The following is a 15,229-nucleotide window of genomic DNA, read 5'->3' as shown; positions in this document are numbered from 1 at the left end:
TGATGATGACGGTGATGATGATGATGGTGATGATGATGACGGTGATGATGGTGATGGTGGTGATGAGGATGGTGATGATGGTGATGATGATAATGATGATGAAGATGATGATGGTGATGATGATGACGGTGATGATGATGATGGTGATGATGATGACGGTGATGATGATGATGGTCATGATGAGGATGATGATGATGATGGTGATGGTGATGATGATGATGGTGATGGTGGTGATGAGGATGGTGATGACGGTGATGATGATGATGGTCATGATGAGGATGATGATGATGATGGTGATGGTGATGATGATGATGGTGATGGTGGTGATGAGGATGGTGATGATGGTGATGATGATGATGATGAGGATGATGACGGTGATGATGATGATGGTCATGATGAGGATGATGGTGATGGTGGTGATGGCTTATTTATAACATTTGTATACTGTTTGAAGGTTTGCAGAGTACTTTGCGCTCCTTGTCTCATTTGATCCTCACAATGACATTGATGTAGGTTCTGCTTTTGTCCCCATTTTGCACATCAGGAAACTGAAGCATGCAGAGCTTAGATGACTTGTCCAGGAGGATACAGACAGGGAGTGTCTGAGGTGGAATTTGAACTCAGGTCTTCCTGAGTCCAAGCCCAGTGCTCTGTGCACTGCTTCCCTGCTTATGTTGGAGATTCTTTCCTTTTCCTTCTAATATGCTGTGACTTTCTTGGGCTTGATGGCGACTTGATTTGAGCATCATGAGTGTCCATGAAGTGGTCATTTCTCAACCAGACATGTGACTTACTCTGTGAACTTTCTTCTCTAGTGCCCTAGTGCTAGATTGTGATTGTGCAGGTAGGTTGGATACCCAAAGACTTCTCACAGATGGCAGACCCTTGGAAGTCCTACCCATCAGGCGGAGAAGGCTTTCGTACAGTCATCAATGAACTTGAATGTGAGATCTTTGAAAGTCAAGATTGTTTGTATCCCCTATGCCAATTGATTGATTGATGATTGACCTAAGGATTAGCCTAGCTAAGGCACCAGAGGTTTTTTCCTACATTTACCCTAGAGGGGTAGGATGAAGCTTTTGGCCATGGAAACCCTGCAGACACTCAGCTGGGCAGAGGAGGTGTGGTCAACATTGGTGCAGGCTAAGTGGTTTCTGGGGTTTCCCAGAAGAGACCCCAGAAAGACTACTCAGACCAGTAAAGTAAGAGCCCAGAATTTCTGTTTCCTGAGTAACAGGACCGCTGCTGTGTTTGGAATGACAAGGCTGTGGTTGGATCTAGACTCAGTAATGAATGGTGTGAATTTGGGGAAAGCACTTCCTGGCTCATCTCCTCAATTCTCTTCTCTGTAAAATGAGGGGGATTAACTAGCTGGTGTCCAGGGGCCCTCGCAGCTACAAACTCTGTGATCCTTTGGGTGCTGAATGTGAACAAAAGAAATCTTTGTTTTATATTCACAGACTCACCAAACCGGAGAGTGGCAGGGACTGCTGTGGAGCTCCCCCAGCCCCAGGGAATCCTCAGTGCCCCAAACCCAGCAAGTGGCTCTCCAACCTGCCACTCAGCTTATTTTCTAATGGGGACGAGGAAGCACAAATTATTCATTTGTTTCCATAAGTATTGTTGTTTCTTGAAACAGAAGTGAAGGTCACGGTCATTGGTATGTCAAGGTGTCCCCATTTATGCCAACAGTATGTCACCATTGGGGAGCTGCTGCCATCAGACATTCTCAGCTGTAGCCAATGCTTGAACATTGTGTTAATGGACAGGAGAAGGTGCACCTGTGTTACAGGTGATGCGAGATCAATTAGGTTGGACTTTGGGACGCTGCCAGTGAGAGATGTTTGCACGTACATACAGTCTCCATCTTGGTCCTATGATCCAAGGGCCAAGCACGGGCCCCAGTACCCCCAAGCGCTGCAGGAAGAACAAGTTTAAAATGTATTGGGGGAATAGTTAACAAAATCAGTAAAAATACAAAACCAAATACAAACATTTGAAAACAGTAAAAAATATCAACACACAAAGCTAGGTCTCTGTGTGGGCCTGCTGGGACCCTCATTATGGTTTAGTGGCCCCCACTTCTGTTTGAATTCGGCTCTGTGCATTGGGAAGCTCTCACCTGCCGAGAAGGTGCCAACTTGCGTCTGTAAAGGAGTTGCTTCACCTGGGAGTCCCCTATAGACACTAATAAAATCACAGGTGCAGCTTCTTCCCCCACTGTGGTTATGGGTGTCTTCCTTCCCTATGGTTCCTTTTGGGAGTTTGGAGTTAATATTCTTTCTCGAGACCCAGTCTGTGCTTGGGTGACTGAGTAATGGCAGCAGGCTTGATGGGGGACCTTGTGGGCCCCTGAAGCAAAGAGCCGAAGCAGCTCCCTGTTCTTACAGAATCTGCATTCTGAGATGGCGCAAGGGACCAATGGCTTCATCCACTTCTGTTGCCTGAGGGTGACGATGAACAGCCCGGGCTGCTGTTTGTGTGCCAAGGGATCCTGGTACTGGGGAGCTCAGCCCAGCTGGGAGTCCTCCCCGCCTCCAGCAGCACTTGACCCCAGAGGAACCCGTCAGAAGGAGGATAGCCTTCCTTCTGTCTCGGAAATCTGTTCATTTCCCAGTTACCTCTTGTGTTGATATTTAGATTGCTGAATGTTAGGTAGAAGGGTTGGACTGCCTTGCTTCTGGTTGGAAGTACTTTGGCTGCTTTGTTATAGATTTGAGAGCTTCTCATTACTTGGCATAGAACAGTTTGTAACAATAGTCTTGAGTCCATCTCATCTGGGGAATAAGGAAATACCCTTGCATCACTTCCCTGATTTGGAAAAGGATCCAATAGGATCCCCCTTGGGGCATGGCAGACCTACTAGACACAGCACGCAATAGGAGTTCCGCCCTGATGTAGACTTCCATTTGTCAAGGGTTTGTGATTTCCCTGATGGGGCAGCCACACTCCCTCCATGAATGGTGCTCTAGAGTTGGCCATCTCTGACCTGAGAAGTATGGTGGCTTCTGGGTCACCCTAGAGGAGAGCTGTCTGGTCCATTTCTGGGCTTGTACCTGAAGTCTTGGCCTCCTGCTGGCATCGTCTGGAGTAGGCACCACGGGGTTGGCCTTGGAGAACCCAAGCTCACCGCCTCCCTAGGGTGAGGCTTCCACCGGGGACAATCTTGATGTAGCAGAATTTTGATTTGTGCTTTTAGAAGATACTGGGATGGTTTGTTTTCCTTCTGCCTGTTTGTTTGTTTTGTTTTATTGATACCTTACATTTTAAGGCTTTATTTATTTATTTACAGATTAGTCCTCTCACCTCTCCTACCCATTGAGCCTTTCCCTGTAAGACGAAAAGCCAGACCAAGCCAAGAAGCACCCAGAGGGCAGCGCACCAGCTGTGCCTGGCACTCTGGGCGGCCTCCTGGGCGCTCCGGATGCAGGCTCCTCGGCCCCATTCTGCACCTTGTCCTTTCTACCTGTAGGAATCACTGTGTAGGTTATCTTCTTGGTCTTGCTCTCCCCACATTTTGCTGAATGCCTCAGATTCATTCTTTCCTTGGTGTTTTTAAATGGCCATTGCATCAGACTCACCAGTGGTTCATTTAGCCAGCTTCCTGGGAGCATTTCTTAAGTGCCTACTGTGTGCCCTTCCCTGTGTGGTAGCACTAGGGATATTGAGGGGCCTCTCTGACCTTTCTGCCCTTTCCCTTTGAAATAGATTGATTCTCGATCAGTTTTTAATCGATTGTATCTACAATTCATTGATTTTGTCCTTGAACGGCCTACGTCCCAGTCCTTTGACTCTTGTGTCAGCTGGCCTGTGGTGAGCTGTGTTTAGAAATCCAGTTTTCTTGTTAATCACTGTTCTCTTTTTGGGTCCAGGGTCTCTGGTCTGTTCTCCATAGGAGTGCGCTCCGCTCCCTCCAACCTTGCAGGCAGACTCAAACACAGAGTGCTTCTTAGTCACAGGAGAGAAGGAGAGCGGTCACTACCCCTCACTCCCAATTTCTAGCCATTCGTTTGTCCCTTGTGCCTACGTCTACCAAGTCCTGTTCTTCTTCCTGCCCTCTCTGCAGCTATGAGAGAGTGCCAGTGAGTGCCATCCTCCTTACCCCGAGTATTAACTTTGCTGAGGAAGCAGAGATTCTCTTTATTGGTAAATTTGCACTTTACTAATAAATTGATGATGCTTGGAACTTTGTGCCTCAGTTTACCTTATTTTAAGTGTTACATCTCTGTGAGGTCTGTCCCTCAGCAGTGGGACCTCTTGGTCTGTACCTCAGGGCCCAGGCACATTTTGGGGTGGTTCAGGCCCTTCTCCCCATGATTCCACAATGTTTTTCCTAGAATGGGCCAACCCCCAGCTCCCCTCCCAGGGTTTTCATGTGCTTGTCTTCCACCATCTTTCTGATATTAACTCTTTCCCTCTTATTCGTCTTCTCCAGTTTGCTGGGGGCACACTGTAATTCCCCTTTATTTTTCTTTTATTAGAGATTTGTAGAAAGCAGCCCTGTTTTCCGAGGTTAAATAGGGGAAGCTCCTGGGAGCTGGCGGGAAGGCCACACACCAGGCTGTGTTTGGTGAGCACTGCCCCGGCAGTGTGGGGGCCAGCCTAGCTGGAAGGATGGCGGGATCTCACCAGAGGACAGCTCTGGATGCCAGGCCAGGGTTCTGGGCAGCCCTTGGAGGATCTGCAGCACGGTCCTGTCTGTGCCTGGGCCAGAGTATTTGGGGGGGGGGTGCAGGAAAGGGTGGTCTGGAGCAGGAGGGGGAGGCAGCAGCTGGCGGTGACCCAGGAGGTCAAGGAGTGGCAACGGGCTGAGGGCCGGCCTCACTCAGCTCCATGCACTGTGCACTTGGATACTGCAAGCTTAGTGACATGTCCCACACTAATCTAGGATCTATTTATCTGCCTTGAAAAGAGCAGTGGGCCACCTGGTAATTGCCCTTTTAGATTATGAGTGTGCACACGCGTGTGCACGTGGGTGTTTGCGTGTGCTCCTGTGTGTGCTGGAGGGGGGCACTGGGGCCACTCCAAGTCCTTTGGGAATTCTCCACAACAGTTGCTATCACCCAGGCCTGACATGGAGTCGCTCCCTGCATGCCCTGGGAGGCGTCGCCTGGACCCACGGGTCTGAGCACAGCCTATTTGTTGAGACAGTTTTCACATTGATGCTCCCCTCTTAGGGTGGTGTCTGCTGGCTCGTGCATCTCAGCTGCTGTCCGGCCTTGTGTTTAGGTCACAGCTGACCTGTTTTCTGAAGATACAGAGGTTTCTATGTTTTCTCCAACTTTTTACCATCACCTGATTTCTTGATTTCAGAGGATTCCTCTTATTATTATTATTATTCATTAATATTTTTTGCTTTTTGGAGGGCAGTTGGGGTTAAGTGACCCGCCAAAGTCACACACCTAGTATGTGTTAAGTGTCCGAGGGTACATTTGAACTCAGGTCCTCCTGACTCCAGGGCCGGTGCTCTATTCACTGCACCACCCAGCCGCCCCTTTCTTGTTATTTCTTAGAGTCCAGTCATACTCCATTCCATTCCTGGGCCCTAAGCAATCCATCTGATCCCCATTTGATATCAGGGCATCCACTTTTTCCAGCTATATGCTCCAGCAAAAAGTGGCCCCCCAGTGTTTTTGCCCTCTTGGTGGTATGCCCGGCTCATAGACTGTGTGTGCACAGCTTGGTGAGTTTGGGCCATGCTTCTAAATTGCTCTTTGCAGTGGCTGGAGCTCTGCCCACTGTGCATTGGTGTGCCTGGCCTGGCGAAGGCGCGGAGTGACTGTTGACTGACCGACTGATTGATGGCCTGATGGCCTTCCCAGCAGTCACCATTTTCCCCTAGCTGTTTTGGCTGACCTCACTCTGGGGATGTGAGTTAGAGCTTGGGAGCCGTTTTATTTTGCAAGATTTTCACTCTTAGTGGCTGGCAGCGTTTTCATGTGGTCATCGTGGCTTTGTTTCAGAGCTCCTGTCCCTATCCTTGGACCATTTATCCCTGTGATTCTTTTTATGAATGTTCTTCTTGGGCCTTGAGATCATTGATGACAGGATTCCTCCTGGAAGAGAAAGTTCTTGTTGTCTCTGGGCTTGGGGTCCAAGCACTTCTCTTCACTCCTTGACTGAGCCTGTCATCAGGATGAAAGAAGGGATATCCAGGACCGAGAGCTGAGGGGCGTTGGGGAGGAGCTGGTCCAGCCCCTTGTTCTATGAATAGGAAAACCGAGGTCCAAGGTTAGTGGTGTGTTCAAGGCCTGTGGTGGGCAGGCCTGGGATCAGAACCGAGTCTTCCGAGTCCAAGTCTTGGGGTGCAGGCCTTTGTCCCTTCCCTCCACTCATGGGTCTGACATCCTCATATCCTGCTCTCCCCCTCTTCACTGAGTTCTCGTGGGTAGCCCCGAGATCATCCAGAGGCTCTGGCCTTGACAGCCCGGCTTCCCCCCGCCCCAGATTCCTGAGCTCCCATCTCCTGTCTCTCGGCCTTTGCCCTGGCTGCTCCCCTGCCTGGAACGCAGAATTCCTGATTTCCTTCCAAACCCAGCTCCAGGGTTGCTGTCTTGACCCAGCTGCTGCTCCTCCTTACTGCTTCAGAGTTACCCACCATCTGTTGGTGTGTGGCCGCGTGGGTGGTGGTGGTGTGCCTTGGAGGGCAGGGCCGTGCTGTCGTGTTCTGTGTGGCCCCGGGACCCTGCCCCATGCCTGGCACACACGCAGTAGGTGCCTTGTGAGTCCTTGGTCATATTTCCATTGCTTTTCTGGTGACATTTCCTGGGTTTGGCTGAGTGTCCCTTCCCTTGGTGTTCAGTCTTCTAAAGGAGGGTCAGACTGCTTAGCCTCCCCTCCCCTTCCTCGATAGATACTTTTCCCTGTCCAAGAGGGACCGGAACCAGCCTGCCTCCTTGGCCTTCCTGCAGCGCTGCTGTTTTTTGATCTATTCACACCGTGGCTGCGGGTAGGCCTTGCGTGGGCCCTGCGTGGGCCTGGCCACGGCACCCTGAAACTTTGATGTTTCCTTCACTTTTTCTGTTTGTAGGCCCAGAGCTTGGCACATGCATTGAGAGTCCTTAACAATGGTTTTGCATTCACTGCCTGCCTCCCAGAATGTGGGCTCCCTTTTGCTCCTGCCTCCCTGTCCCCTCACTTAGCCCAACGCTCTCTATACAGGAAGGGCTTCATAAAGGTTTTCCTGTCACTTGCTCACGACTTGGCTGAAACCTGGGGCTCCCTTGTTGGGGAAGGGGGTGATTCTGGCTCTTCAGAGGCTTTGTGTCTCAAGCACAAGGGCAGAGGGGAACCTGTGTCCACGTGGCACTGTCTAGTCCGTCTTCCGTAATCGTTCCTACCCTCTTCTCAATGTCTCAGGCTGACAAAGGTGTGGGGTCTGGTTCCATTCTCTGTGTTCCTAGCTGTTCAGGCCATGTCCCCAGTGGGAGTGTCTTGTGGGCTCCTAGCATACTTTCTGCAAGAATGCTCTCAGTTTCCTCAGAAATCCCTGTGATAGTAATGGCAATTAAAGGTTCCCCTATATTGGCTTGGTTTTCAAACTGATTGTGTCAAAACCCAGAACTTGTTAATCCCACCTGTGGGATGGACTTGTTGATGTGAAAAGAAAGTCCTGAACTAGGAGGAGCTGGTGATGTAGATTTGGAGAGACGAGAGAGGCAGAAGAACTTTTTGGAAGCAGCACCTCGTGGAGGCAGAGAGAGACTAAGAGAATTGCTGGGGGCCTGTGATAGTAATGGCAATCTTTAATTGCCATTACTATCTCAGGGCCACTTTGAATTGCCCTGGACTTTTGAGACCTGCCCCCTGAGCTGCCAAGGACTGAGGAGACATGGCTGTTATGCTGGTACTTTGTCTGTCTGTTTTGATGTTGTTTTGCCAGATTTGTCCACTGGTGAAAGACAGTCTTTTTGTTGAAGAAGTCCTGGAACCTGGCTGTTGGCTAAGAGCTCCTGAGACTGTCCTGCAGACAGAGAGTAAATACTGTCCACTGGTGAAGGACAGTGCTGTTGTTGCAGGGGTCTGGGAACCTTTCTGTTGGTTCAGAGCTACTGAGACTGTCCTGCAGACAGAGAGTGAATACTGTCCAGTGGTGAAGGACAGTGCTGTTGTTGCAGGGGTCTGGGAACCTTTCTGTTGGTTCAGAAGCCTTGAAGAAGGATTTTCTTGTTGTATGTTTACAGAAATCCTGGGAGAGGGTTTTGCTAATGTTTTCAGAGGTTCTAGGACTGTTCTACAGACAGAGGATGAATTAATGAAGGGACTGGCAATGTATCTTGTGGCCTTGCTAAGCCTTGTCTCCCCAGGAACTAAGATTGCTGAGAACTTGCCTCCTGTCAAGATGAAGAAAAGACCTCCATTTGGGTATTAAGTGCTGTGCTTAAACTTGATGTAACTCTGGGGTAGATTCAATTGTGATCCAGGGGTGGGGAACTTTTGATCTTTTTGTGTTCTGTGGTTGAATGAATGAATGTACTTTACTTAGATTGGAAACTAATCTCCATTTGAGAAGAGGGGCTTTGTGGTGGACTAAATGAAGGTACAGCCTAGGGGTGGAGCAGTATTTAGAACAGGGACTTTGTCATTGATTGAATGATTGGAAGGTCCTGCTGTGGGGTAGTACTTGGAGATTATTTAATCACCCTTAGTAAATGCTGTATTTTGAATGATGTCATGTTTTGACTTTCTCTGTTCTTGGTTTGTCACTGAATAAAATGGAGAGCCCCTATGCTGGTATTCTGAACCTTGGGAAGTTACCTTTCCTTGGCATTACAGTACAATCCCTCGGCCACTGGAGCCTCTTGCACATCTGAGAGTGCATGCATCTGTGACACCAAGGACAGAGGTGACCAGAGTAGGCCTGTTGGCCTAGGTCCTAGGGCCTGGCGCCAGCCCAGCCACAGGCAGAGGGGCTCCCCCTGATCCCAGCTGCAGGATCATGAATGCTTCACCTCTGCTGCCTCTTGACCACTTAGACAAGGTCATAGAGACTGTGGTCTGGGGTGTCAATCAGTCCCACTCTCCATGATCTCCATCTTCCTTCCTTCCAAAGGGCGATCCAGCATAAAGCCAATCTCATTCCTTAGAACTAGAGAAAGAAGATCTGGAAGCAGCCTTGGAACTCATTTCCCCAGGAAGGCATATTCCTCCTGTTTAGCTCATTGCTTTGTCCTGTGCCTGGAAGCTGTGATGCTGTATTTACCCTTGTACCTTTGTGATGGACCAGAAGTGTCTAAAGCCAGAAGGCTCATTTTCTGTTCCATTTCCCAAACACAGTGTCCCTGTCAGGGCTGCCCAGAGTAGCCAGGCCATGTGGGGAAGGCAGTAGGGGCTTCCTGCCTGGGGGTCTGAGTCCTGTCTGATGACCACCTCCTGAGTTGGAGAGTGTCTTGGTCATTGGTCTGGCCACATGGTCATGAGGTGCTTTTCCATGCTTGGAGTCTGAGGACTAGAAAAGCCAGCCTTGTCTTCCCTGCCCAGCTGAGTGAGAGGCGCAGTCTTGATTGGGGAGGGCTCAGCACCTGGTGCTGCCTTGTCTTGGGCTTGGTTTCCCAGTAGAAGTTTCTCCTTTTTTCCTGTTATACCAGAGATTGAGCCATTCTTGCTCCCTGCTTTGCAGTCCTGCTTCTGAATTCAGCTCTAGCTCTTCCCCGTGAGAAGGAAGGTCCTCGTGGTCCCTGTGGGGAGACAGGTGGAAGAGGGCTCTTGCTGGAGAGTTCTGAAATCTTTTCTTTTTCCTTGGTTTTTGATGAGTCTTTCAAAATTATTTTTTCCCCTTAAGTCCCTGTCTTGCAGCAGGCACAGAGGGACAGTATCCTCTGGCATTTTGATTCAAAGATGATAAAGACGCCAGAGTGATTCAATCCCTGGTTTTTATTGTATTGTGGCCCACTGGAGTGTTCAGCTCACTTGCTCGAGTGGGATTTTCCCCTCCACACCGCCCTTGGCACTGGGGGCCCTCACCATCTTGCCCACCTACTGCTCATAGTGGAGACCCTTCCGAAGATGATTTGTTTTGTAGCAGCTGGTGGTCCCCTCATGTTGACAGCTTCTGCCAGTTGGTGTGCACATAGGACACACGGGACTGGTGGAACATCCAGGATCCCTGAGCACTTTCAAGTACCTGAGTCCATACCTTGGTGACCTACAAGACAGTAACAGGTTTCTTTGTGTTAGTGTCCTCTGAATGTTGGAATGGGAGTCAGGGTGGTGATTTTTAAAGAGTACAAGTGCACAAGACATTTATAGCAGCTCTTTTTGTGGGGTTTAAGAATGGGAAGTCGAGGGGATGCCCATCAGTTGGGGATGACTGAACAAGTTGTGGTATATGATCATGACAGAATATTATTGTGCTATAAGAAATGATGGACAGGATGGTTTCAGAAAAAACCTGTGATGTTTTATACAAACTGATGCAAAGTGAAGTGAGCAGAACAAGGAGAACGTTGTATACAGTGCACACGGCAATACTATACAATGAAGAACTGTGAATGACTTAGCTGTTCTCACTAATACAGTGATTCAAGACAGTTCCAAAGGACTCAGGATGAAAAATGCTATCCACCTTTAGAGAAAGATGCGATGTGGTCTGAACACAGACTGTAGCATACTATTGTTCATTTTCTTTTTTGCTCCAGTCTTCTTGTACAGAATTCCAATAGGGAAATGTTTTGTATGATTGCACACATAAAACTTTGATCAGAATGCTTACCTTCTCAGGGAGGAAAGAGGAAAGGGAAAGAGGGACAGAAGTTGGAACTCAAAACTTTAAAAAATATATTAAAAATTGTTTTTACCTGTAATTGGGAAAAAAGAAAATATTATTAAAAAAAAAAGATGACAGGGGCACCCCTGAAAGGGTGGTGCGCCAAAGGTGACCCAGGGCATTAGGAATGGGGAAAGAAGCTAACTGAACATTTTCCCCATGAGAATTCCATGAGTTAACATGGGATTCCCAACCTCTGAGTTGAAGAAGCTGATGGACATGGGTGTCTCCTCTTCTCCCTGTCCCCTGGTATGTTCCAACCATACTGCATCAGGCTTTCTGTAGTAAATGATGTTGGAGTAGCTCTGGCCACAGCTTAGAGAAAGGGTAGTTTCCATGTCTCTTCCCCTTAGACAGGATTCATTTCATTTTCAGAGATTTCAGGAAAAGCCCTTCTCCCCCCATACTCCAACTCCCCATCATTATCTCAAATGAGATATTTTGAAGTGCTTAGGCACAGGTGCCTGGCACATAGGAGGTGTTCTCTACCTGCTTCCTCCTCCCCCTTCCCATCACAGTTGCAGGTAAATCCAATGGCCTCGCAGGCTGTGGTTCCACACGTGGCGTTGGACTGGCTGCCATCCTGTGCTAGATTGGATGAATGGGATTGGCTTCATGATTGTCCAAGAATGGGAAGCCAAGGGGAAAGCCCTTCAGGGTCTGCCATATCTCTGCTGGGCTGTTTGAGTGTTTGGAACGTTGGTTGTTGGGTGATAGCTGTGAAATCCAGTTAGGCAAGTGGTCATTGTTGGAGTACATACTTGGCCCCTGGGTGGCTCTGAGCCAAGGGGGAGAGGGGAGAGGAGGCAGGTGGAGCCTTTCTTAGCTTAATGCCCATTGGTTCCCTCTGCATTTGGAGGTGACTGTGGTGCTTAAGGGGAGTATATTTGGTGGATTTGTGTTAAGACAAATGAGGCTTCTTGGTGTCTAGTTACAGCTTTGCTGCTGAATTGGTGAACTTGGTCAAATGATTTTTGTTAAGTCTTTCATATGCCTGTGACTCCCTTTATTTCTCTGCTCTGTGGGTATCATTTTGTGCCTCATGCATGGATAGATAGCTGATGCTCACAGAGTGCCTTGATCGAGGCGCCTCTTGGCTACAAAGCCTCTCTGGGCTGTTCTGTGAAGAGCCCCCAAACTTGAACTGTTGAAATAAGGCGAATTTAAACATGTAAAGCAAGGCAAGCGTAACGTCCCTCTTCTTTATTCTGTTAAGCTCTTCTGTAGTTACAGCAAATAGGTAGGAAATACCAACATATAAACATGCTTGGCTGCCTGAGTATCTATCTGAAGGGAAGTTGTGAGCTAGTTGTGCTGCTTTCTGTATCTGCCCCCCAGCTCTGTCCTGTATCCCCGGCTCTCCCCTGGGAACTCCCCCCAGCTCTGCCCCTCTGCCGGCTCCTCCTGCTCTCCACCAGCCTTTCCCACTCTACACTCCCTTCGCGTACCTCTCCTCTGGACCCCTCACAGCTCTTCCCTTCTATGCACTGCTCCCCACCCAGTGGCCTTTGAATCAGCGTGTTCAGTGTCCTTCCAAGCCCAGGATATCTGGATTTTGTATTTCATCCTTTTGGGAGATTGTCATAGTAATTGATTGCGGCTCTTTCTGTGTCCTTTTCCCTGTCTTGGCCTTTGGTCTTAGACTCAGCCCATTTATCCTGGGTGCTCTTTCAGACTCTGTGGGCTGGGAGCCAGAAGGCACTGAAGCCCCGCCTGGCGGAGCTGCTTCAGGATACGTGAGAGGCGCAGACTTGGAATTGTGCTTCAGCAGCAGCTGCAGACTGGTCGTCCTTTTGATAAGACTTGCTGTGCATTGTTACATTTAATCACACTTGCTTGTCTTGCTAAGTGGTTACAGTTTAACATCCCCATTCTTGTGAGCCTGAGTTCACTGCTCTGTGAGACTTCCTTCTTTGTGAGTCTAAGTTGCCCTTTTTGTGTGAGCTGATTCTTCATTTTAACCCAAGGAAAACTGCAGATTTTCCACACCATGTTAAACTAAGATTCTGGTGTAGCCAATAGCTTATTAATCAGCAAGGCTGTATAATGCCTGGCTGGGCAGAGAAAAGGAGTGTTTGCTCCTTTTAGAACCATGATTTCCCTGTTCTTGTCCATTGTTAATGTGCTTGGGGTGTGTTAGCCTGCCTTATGGTAACATCCTCTGCACTGAACAATCGGTAATCCAACAATGCCATTACTCAAGATTTTGTAACTCGCTCCAGTTCCTCCTCATTGGATGTGAGGGGCTCTCTGAGCACTCCACAGTCCCTGACACCGAGGACCCCATTGATTGACAGTTGCTAACTTTGCTAATAAATTGCTTGTGCTTGGAACTTTGTTGCTTCAGTTCCTCAGTATCACAGATTTCCGCTGTGACAATAGGTTGAGTGATTGGATTTTGGCCCCCTGGTGACCCTCTCTGAGGAGCCTCCTAGAGTGCTCTGGGCAGGACAGCCCTGAAGGTCACACTCCTTAACCTCAATCCAAATTAAGCTGAGCCAAGGCAAGCACTAAATGGAAGAATCTTACTAGCCTAAAAGGACATAATTAGCTTATGTACAGTAATTTCTCCTGCAGGCAAAAGAATCCCGTCTCCTAGATAGAGCTGTCTTTATTTCTGGAAGGAAGAGAAGAATTATCTCCCCAGCAAATAATAGATTCCCTCTTACAAATACATAGGAAAATCTTTGACAACAAGACCTTGACATTGATTTATAATTTTTTTTAGAGAAATCAAATTTTTTCTTTTCATTCTTTCTTTTTAAATTTATTTATTTACTTTTAGTTTAAAGCATTCAGTTCCACAATCCCCTGAGTTTCAAATTTTCTCCCCCCTCATGGCGTCATGCAATCAAATATAGGATCCACAGACACCTTCACATTAAACATTAGTCAAGTTGTGAAGAAGGATCATAACCAAAGGAGTGAACAATTAAAAAGAAGAAACAAAACAAAATTAAAAGAAAAGAAAAAGAGCAAATAGTTTGCTTCAATCTGCATTCAGACTTTAGTTCTTTCTCTGATATGGATATCCCTCTCCATCATGAGTCTTTTGGAGTTGTCTTATAACCTTGCATTGCTGAGAGGAGCCCAGTCTATCAGAGTCAGTCGTCACACATACGATGTATCTGTGATTGTGTACAAACTTCTGATTCTGCTCTTCTCACTTAGCATCAGCTTATGTAAGTCCCTCCAGGTTATTATGAAGTCTGTCTGCTCCTCATTTCTTATAGCGCAGTAGTATTCCATTACATCCATATACCACAGCTTGTTTAGCCATTCCCTAATTGATGGGCATCCCCTTGATGTCCAATTCTTTGCCACCACAAAAAGAGCTGCTATAAATATTTTTGTACATACAGGTCCTTTTCCCACTTGTATGATTTTTTTAGGATACAGCCCTAGAAGTGGTATTGCTGGGTCACTTATTTATAGCCCTTTGGGCATAGTTCCAGATTGCTCTCCAGAATGGTTGAATCAGTTCACAACTCTGCCAACAGTGCATTAGTGTTCAGAGTTTTGCACATCCTCTCCAGCATTTATAATTTTCCTGTTTTGTCATCTTAGCCAATCTGACCGGTGAGATGTGGTATCTCAGAGTTGTTTTGATTTGCATTTCTCTAATCAATAGTGATTTAGAGCATTTTTTTTCATATGCTTATAGATATCTTTAATTTCTTCCTCTGAAAACTGCCTGTTCATGTCCTTTGACCATTTATCAATTGGGGAATGACTTGTATTCTTATACATTTGACTCAGTTCTCTGTATATTTTAGAAATGAGGCCTTTATCAGATACATAGGTTGTAAAGATTCTTTCCCAATTTTCCACTTCCTTCTTAATCTTGGTTACATTGGCTTTTTTTTAATACAGAAACTTTTCAATTTAATGTAATCAAAATCATCCATTTTGCATTTCATAATGCTCTCTGACTCTTGTTTGTCATAAAATCTTCCCTTCTCCATAAATCTGACAGGTAAGCTATTCCTCGCTCTCCCATATTGCTTATGGTATCAGCCTTTATACCTAGATAGTGCACCCATTTAGACTTGATTTTTGTATAAGGTGTAAGATATTGGTCTATGCCAAGTTTCTACCATACTATATTCCAGTTTTCCCAGCAGTTTTTGTCAAATAGTGAGTTCTTATCCCAGAAGCTGGGGTCTTTGGTTTTATCAAATAGATTATAAAAGTCATTGACTGTTGTGTCTCTTGTACCTAATCTATTTCATTTATCCACTCCTCTATTCCTCAGCCAGTACCAAGTAGTTTTGAGGACTGCTGCTTTATAATACAGATTAAAATCTGGTCTGGCTAGGGCACCTTCCCTAGCATTTCTTTTCATTAATTCCCTTGATATTTTGGACCTTTTGTTCTTAGAAATGAATTTTGTTACTACTTTTTTCTAACTCTATAAAATAATTTTTGGTAGATTGATTGGTATGGCACTAAATATGTAAATTA

General features: G+C 47.1%; 1 protein-coding gene across 2 annotated transcripts in view; it reads left to right on the top strand.

The window, feature by feature from the left end:
• Positions 1–15,229, top strand: part of MGMT (O-6-methylguanine-DNA methyltransferase) — a 284,954-nt gene that overhangs the window by 30,050 nt on the left and 239,675 nt on the right. The gene's annotated exons all lie outside the window — the stretch shown is intronic.

This window comes from Petaurus breviceps, unplaced genomic scaffold (assembly GCF_028583685.1).
Source record: "Petaurus breviceps papuanus isolate PSGF00001 unplaced genomic scaffold, PetGlider_PUasm1.0 490, whole genome shotgun sequence".
NCBI classification, from domain to species: Eukaryota; Metazoa; Chordata; class Mammalia; order Diprotodontia; family Petauridae; genus Petaurus; species Petaurus breviceps.
This window is presented reverse-complemented; position numbering and strand designations above follow the sequence as displayed.